General features: G+C 24.9%; 1 protein-coding gene across 2 annotated transcripts in view; it reads left to right on the top strand.

Moving 5' to 3' along the window:
- Positions 1-3,325: 3,325 nt before the first annotated feature.
- Positions 3,326-8,233, top strand: part of LOC126907592 (early endosome antigen 1) — a 31,762-nt gene continuing 26,854 nt past the window's right edge. Inside the window, exon 1 of one of the 2 annotated variants that reach the window (XM_050688976.1) lies at positions 3,326-3,467. The gene's annotated coding sequence lies outside the window, so the exon portion shown is untranslated. Of the gene's footprint in view, positions 3,468-7,077; positions 7,098-8,233 lie in introns of those variants that run through there. The other variant, XM_050688977.1, reaches the window with a different exon arrangement.

The raw sequence follows: 8,233 nt of genomic DNA, 5'->3' as shown, positions 1-8,233 counted from the left end.
TTTGAAAAATAAAGTCGACATCCCTTAAAGTTTTCAGGGAAGATTTTAAAAAGTCATTATTAATAGTAATTAATAGCTATTGAATCAAGAAATATATGTAAGAAATCAAATTTATTATCCCAATATTGTATTTATTTTGCAAGTAATTGCAAAAGAGCGGTGGTATTGACGAGGATGTAAGACACAGAATTAAGTGCGAGTGGTAAAAATGGAGAAAAGCGTTTGGTAGTGTGCTATGCGATTAAAGAATTTAATTATTGATTCATAATCAAATTTATCCATTAGATAATGATTTCATTAGGAAAACAGTTAATTGTTGAACCAGTATTTTAGAAGCAGATAAATTTTTAAAGTACTGTAAAGAGGTGTAGTGCGGGAATTGCAGTTTTTATCACTAGACTGTTTTCGGCGTCAATCTTCCATCTACATATGAATAATAACGTTAATGTTTTCTGAAATATTAGTCCAAAATGTTGTTAACTAGTTGTGTTTTTAATTAATCATTATGCAATAAGTAAGCGAATAAATTAAATATACTGATTTTATATAATATAAAAATGACACTTTTATGAGGTATAAGTAAGGACTGAACATAAAAAATTCTTCATAATTGATAAATTAAAAAAAATTCATGTTCTGAAAGAAACCATAAAAAATTAATGTTATATTTAGATTAATAGGGTCATCGTGATAACCCTGTCCAGAAACAAGAAAAAATTTAAGAAAAATAGTGAATAAATTAGATCATCTATTTTAAACATTCAGGATGAAAAAATTTAGACGATGTGAGTTTTTAATCATATTATAAGACCTATTTTTATCCATAAAATGCAAATACTTATAGATAAAAATAAAAGTATGATAATACTATATTATAGTATGATAAAATAATCCACCTTTACCTGTACGCAAGGTAAAATTAAAAAAAAATACAATATTATAATATTATGATAATTAAAATAAACAGTTTTATATATTATTTTTAGTTCGCCTTTTTTTTATAAAAATACTTTTTATATTTATACTAAAAGTGATGAGGTTTACAAATCATAAAGCAGTTAAACTTAAATTAACTTAATATTTGTCTAAAATCTTAGATGAAAAATGAATTGATCTCTTAGACACTTTTTGATGATTAATGATATTTTTACTTAACCTAACATTTATAGATGGAGAAAGGGTTAACAAACGAGACGAGTAAATTAACCTTATGGTATTAGTATATATAGATATGGTATAGTATAGGCATTTAACAGGTAGAGCGCGGCACATGGTTGGTTGTGTTCGAACAATATTATTGTTTTGTTTTTACATAAATAATAACCGAAAAAAGCGCAACTATAAAAAAATATACTCAATTATTATAAAATTTGTTTTTTCTTTTAATTTTACTTTAGAGCTTAATGAAGTTAAATTTAAGTAAAAATAAATCATGTAAATAACGTGTTAATGAATAAAATGAATTGATTTTTTCACGTTTTTTATATATAAATGGATATTAGTGTAATTTTTTATTTTATATTGTTTCATTGTTTTATTTTTTATTTTTATTTTATAATTTTGACATTAAAATTAAAAAATATTATTCAGTTATACTTTAATTATTTACAAATAATAGTAATTTACAAATGTGGTATTTATTGGTTGGCTAATAAATGCTAAATAATATTAAATACTAATAAATTGGAAAAGTCACTTCTAAAAATTGCGTGAAATATTTTTTCACGAGTATTAATAGCTATGGGTTTTCACATTTTTCTTGAAATGAGCACCAAAGTTTCATCGTTGATAACAAAAAAGTATAATGAATTTTCAACTAGATCATTTGCTTAAGTAAAATAATAACTCGAGATAAAACTATTGAGAAAAAGTTATTTATGCTTATTAAATTACATTTATGAATAAGTAAAATATATATTACTTATTGTATTATTATACACGAATGATTTCGGCATAATTTAGATAGGGGTGATTTGAAAAATATTGGGTGAAGATAAAAAGATCCCCAGAATTTTTTTTTTTTAAAGCGTCCCCCTATACCAATTAACATTTTCACAACATTTATTAATTCATACTGGAAAACTTGCTTAGTTTTTATATATCAAATAATAAGATTCATTTCTAGTTGCCTTGTTTAAGTCCTATTAGATTAAATCCTAATTAAGCTAATTGAACCTAGTGAGATTTTTTCCATAACTCACTTAATAAATCCAATTAAAATATAAATCTTTAATTAAAAAAATACTATTTGCACTTTTTCATCAAACTTTATTCGATAATACATACTAGCGGCTAATATTAATGTTAGTAGCGTATTTATGTTAAAGGGAGAGGATGTTGTGAGGCAACTGCCCCCTAACCTCGTCTTCAAATTATATTATTTTTTGTTTATGAAATTATTAATTCTTTAAAATAAATATTACTTTTATTCATTTTCGTAAAAAAATATTTTTCTTATCAATCACAAAATAATTTATAATTTTTTATCTAGAAGTCCATAGGGATAATATTATCCAATTTTAAATAAAGTTTAAAATATGTATTATTTAAAATACAATTACTATCGTAAATGTAGCTAATGATTAATCATAAACCTTGACTACATAATGTGGTCCACGCTATAATATTCCTTATCTTAAAATCCGCAATACTTCAAATTTTGTAAAAAGAATAAGTAAGTTCTCTTTTCTTTGATGAGAATTTTTCACTTCTCAATGGCAAGTGAACTCAATTGTGGATTTCTGAAATGCTGTTACTAAGTTAATTTGATTGTTGTATGCACGACTTAAATAAGAAGAAATATTACATTAGAATCCATTTATATTATTTTTATGGATTACTAGTCTAAGATTAGACTTTTAATTGCTGGCAAGATTATTATATTATCACATCAGCATTTATTTGAATGATAATAGTGCACTAATGCGCATTACCATGGGTTCAAAGTTCGGTCTCAGATGAGTGTTTTCTATGCGAGAGATCAGCTCAGTAATTGGAGTCGCCGTTCCTGTTTTCAATGATGGACTTACCATCCGTTTCAGAGTATGGAAAGTTAAAAATTATCAACGCCAACGGCTGTATCTTAATTTAAGTTAAAAATATTTCTTTTATCCGCCAATTAAAAAAAAAAAGGTTACATATTTTTTACTGGTCGTCAAAATAATGTTTGCGTGGGGCATTAAAAGCCTAAAGCTACCATTGGAAATAAACATCTAAATAGATAGTATTTAAATCCAGCGTTTGTTAGAGATGTTGTGTTAAAAATAATAAAGAAAAATACAGTGCGCTCATCGAGACACTGAATACATCAACTGTTGTTTTCACTAATCAGTAGCATACTAATGCCTCATTGCTTCCAGACGATAGTCTGTAGTAGTGCCGTCGCGGTGTCCGCGAATATTTTCCATCAAAAATATTGACCCACCTGCTATACGTAAATAATAAGTAAAAAACATCATAACATACAGGTAAAATGCGGATTTTTTTTAATTTTAATTATTCATAACTAATTTTTAATATTACTTTACCCTATATGTTTTATAAATTAAAATCAAAATGTGTTACGAATACAACTTGATTCATAATAAAAGTATGACACAATATAATTTTATGCATAAAAATATGTTAACTTTATTTTACTAAAACTTTTTTATTAGAGTTATTATAGAAAATGATCAAGTAAAGCTAATGAAGTACTTTATAACTTAATTAAAAATAATAAATTGGAAATATGTCTTTTAATTTAAATATTATTGATTTTGGTCATAAAATTTTATCGGTATTACAAACCAAAATACTTTTTTCTGTATCTCTATAAAAGTATTTAGGCAGTTTTGTATGCTCTAAAAGCAAATCAAATAACTAATTTTTATAGTGAATTAGAAAAACAGCATGGCATAATAAACAGGCAAAAATGTGTTTATCAATTTGCATTATATTAAATAATACACTGTTTAAGGCCTCTAGGGTCAAAAGTTATTTTATGATTCATAGTAAAAACTAAATCATAAAAAAAATATGGAACTACAATAAAGTTATAGTCAATAATTAATATTATACACTGTTATTATTAAATGTGAATATTTTTTTAATTGTCCACTAATTTGAAATTACTTACAATTCAACCAAAACGATATTTAATACATTTTTTTTATAAAGTGTATTTTTCGTTTTAAGGATATTTTATTAAAATAAGAAGTTTCAAACCCATTTTAAAACGAAATTTAACTAGAGTATATTAAAGCTAATAAACTTTTTTTTGGTATGATTTTTATAAAAATTTAATAATGACCCTATATACAGGAGGGGTTGAAAAGACCACCTAAGCATGTAAAAAATGGTTTTCAACTTAATTTTTGAAAATGTTCTGGAATATTTGCCTTATTTAACCTATATAAAATTAAAGTTGTTTAAGTGTACTATAATATAAATAAAAATAAAACAGCAAACGATTATTGTTAAAATTACAATTATAGAAATTACTGTGAAATTTAATACATTCCTCATAATAGAGATGTTAACACTGTCAAATTTTATTTGTACTTGATCCAACTATACCGTAACCTTATTGGGATGAGTTTTTTTTTTAATACAATTTTAACTGAATATAAACTATATGAAATAATTCTGCAAGTTTGTCTAGAAAATTTATCAATTGCATTAAATAATATACCATTAGATGAGTATGTCATTAAAATAAAAAATATAATTGCATATATAAATAATGTGTTTTTAAAATTAAATAATTACGAGTTTTTCATATGATATAAGGTAATATTTTCTTAATTTCAATATACACAAGTTAAAGTTATACTATGTAGAATGTGGTTCATTTTAATATATACAAACATGTAATAATGTATTAGTCCACTTAACAAAAATAGAATAATACAAACAAAATCTGGCTCGTGTTTAAATGGCCAACACACGCATGCGACTTAACTTTAAAAGAAAGATGTAAAAAAAAATTGATCTAACATTTAAAATACATCACGTTAACTTTATATCAACCTTTCTATTCTAGATTCAAGTCATTTTAAGGGAAAAAACAGTTTAGTTTCACTTTATCATCTATCGATATAATAAAAAGATAATTCATCTAAGAATAATAATTGACAATTTAAATTACTAATTGCTTAAAATATTTTTTGCCTTAAAATGTATCAATTTTTAGTATATTTTAATGCAAAAAGTAGTTGTTAAGCAACTTTTCTTTTTTTAGTGTATACAAATGTGTTGGAAATTCGATAGTTTTTATGAAATTTTGGGATAAGTTGGTCATTGTTCCATGTGGTTAGAAAGAATTAATTTTATTCAATTAAAAAAAAACCAATAGTTGTTTTATAATATCTTATATAAAATATATAATCTTACAATACATAATGATATAATTAAGTTATTAAACCAAAAATGGGTATTTCCATTATTTCTAATATTGATTTTAATAGGTTATATTGTGATTATTATATTAATTTCACAAGCTAAAATATAATTTTTCAAATATATATTAATATAAAACTTTAATTAAAATAGCAAATCACGGAAAAGTTTATAAATTAAAGATACATAAGTATATTCCCAGCATTTAAAAAAGCAAGGAAGGGTTTGTAATAAGAAATTTACAAGACTTTCATTAATTAAGCTTTTTCTCGTGTTTTTTTTTACAGAACCGTCATATTGTATACTATAAATTACAATTTCTTTGATTAGTGTTAGTAATAGTTTTGATGTTTAATAAAAATCATATTTATTCTTATTCTATTTTTTTCATCTTGATTCCTTGATAAATGATTCATTTTAACACATGTTAGTTATTAGGTTTTAAATATTTTTTTTATTAATACAAAACATGATAAAGGGTAAGTTTAATATCTTATTTTTAGATTTAGTTAGGTAGTTAAAATTACATTTGATTACAATTGTTTGTAAAAAAAAATAAATTGAAGAATTATGAAAAAAACACAACCTTACTAGTTAGTTGAAAATTAATGTGTATTATTCATTTTTAACGTCTAACTTAATTAAAAAAATATCTACAGAAATGTCCCGATCCCGAGTATTTGGGATTAAGAAGATACATAAAATATAGCTTATAGTATATACTTAGAAATAGGGTTCAAAAATATACAAGAACAAAATTTGAATAGTGATATTTTATTTGAGACTAAAAATTATAAGAAATGGAGTATTAAATGTTAATTAAATCTGAAAAATAATTTTGTGATTAATCATTAACAATACATTTTAGTATTGATAAATTCTTATTTTTTGTTTATTTGACTATTTAATGTTTATCGTATTGAATTTGGCCTATTTTATACAAATAATCAATTTTTCATGTTTGTCCTCATATTTAGGGAGAATAGAAGATAGTTTTATTAAATTTAATGACACTGTTATCTACTTATACTCGCTTTCTTTACCGATTAAAGCAATTAATGTACATACCTAAATCGCAAAATAAAGTTTTATAATCAGTTGAGCTTGTGTAAAATTTAAAACTACGTGAACATAAGGGCCGAATGAGTTTAACAGTGGTGGTTATTAAGAACATCAGACAGTTAACTGCATTGTTCTATTTTGCCTACGCGGGAGTTTACGATGACGAAAATGAAATGTAATCGACAAGAGGGCTCAAGAGATTCAAAAAACCTCCAAAGAATGTTAATGCCCCGATACGTTTTATGACCTGGCGCAATATTTTTGTTTACGAATGAAATCTGATGGGTTCAGTAAAAAAATATAGTTATAATGACTATTTTATTTTGGACTCTAAAATAACCATTAATGTCATCGAGCAGTTTTCTTCTTCCTCTACATGGCCGTTGATCATCTATTACACGGTCAATTTAACACTATGAAAACGACTACAAGGACGGCTTGCGGTAATAAAAAAATAATGTAATGATAATAGTAACCGGGCGCGCAAGTATCATCAGCTTCGTCGACAGTGGTGGCACACAATCTACACGTACGTATTACACATTAAACACTCACCTACCGCCGTCGCAGTTATCAATTCTTAATGTCTTCGCGGCCATGTCTCTCGTCTCCGACCAAGCCGATTAAACTGCATGAGCCGTTTCTAAAGTCGTTAAGTAAGATACATATTTATCAATTTAAACCACACACACTGTTCTTTATCGGCATTAGAATTTATGTTTTCTAAACATGAAACACGACGAACTGACTATTTGACTAAATTATTATTTGAAATGGACATTACGTGGTTAGCCAATACAAATAAATCACTCTACTGTTTGGTAAAGCCTATCGCTTAATATTTTAATATTAAAGTTCATTGAAAATATTGATTGGAACAAATAAAGTGGTAAATTTCTTATCGAATTGTAGTAGTACAGAAAAATGATCAATTTTCCTAATAAATGTGAAAAAAAAATTAATGTTTCAATGTACTTTTGGCGTAATGCTTATAAAAGTACAAAAGATATACTTTGAAAATGTTAAAATGTTTTTAATTGGACCGAAACAGTTATTTTTACCAAAAGAATAGGTTTTGCATGTAATTTAAGTGGAAAATAAGTTGCATTAAATGGGTTAATTATTTCACTATAAAAATTACGGTAATACGAACAACTGATGAGGGATCAAATATGTAGCCAATTATGAATAATTTATTAAAATTTACTATTACTGTTCAATCTTAAATTTTTGTATTTTTTGTTCTACTCTATTACACGAATTGTACAGTTTTTTTCCGAGAGGCCGTAAAATGTGTAAAAATATCGTTACTTTGGATATAATTCAAAATACGTATGAATAACTGAAAATGTTCCTGATGCAATTGCCATAATAATAATTTCTCATTGACTCATTATTTTAATTGCATATTTAGATCTAGCATAACACTTTCTATTTTTACAGTTATTGTATTATGTTGATCGTTGCTTCCGACACGTAATACAAATGTCGGATTATCACTAATGATATTTTCTAAATTATTAAATAACTATTTAAAAAATGTATATACTATACGAGTTAAGACATATTATATGGGATAATAATAGTAATTTCATACCCTTAAAGGCATATTTGATAAAATAAATATACAAACCACAGTAGTACTAATCATTTTTACCATTGTAAAATAAGTAAGGATAACTTATTTAAAACTTTTGTGCATTAAGTGAAACAATTTATATTAGCTTGATTTAGGCGTGTCTAGAAAATAAAACGACCTTCACTATTGTTTTATTCAATCAATTTTTTATTA

This window comes from Daktulosphaira vitifoliae, unplaced genomic scaffold (assembly GCF_025091365.1).
Source record: "Daktulosphaira vitifoliae isolate Bord-2020 unplaced genomic scaffold, ASM2509136v1 Scaffold_5, whole genome shotgun sequence".
Classification (NCBI taxonomy): Eukaryota; Metazoa; Arthropoda; class Insecta; order Hemiptera; family Phylloxeridae; genus Daktulosphaira; species Daktulosphaira vitifoliae.
The sequence above is the reverse complement of the archived record's forward strand: the minus strand, read 5'-3'. Positions and strand labels throughout refer to the sequence as shown.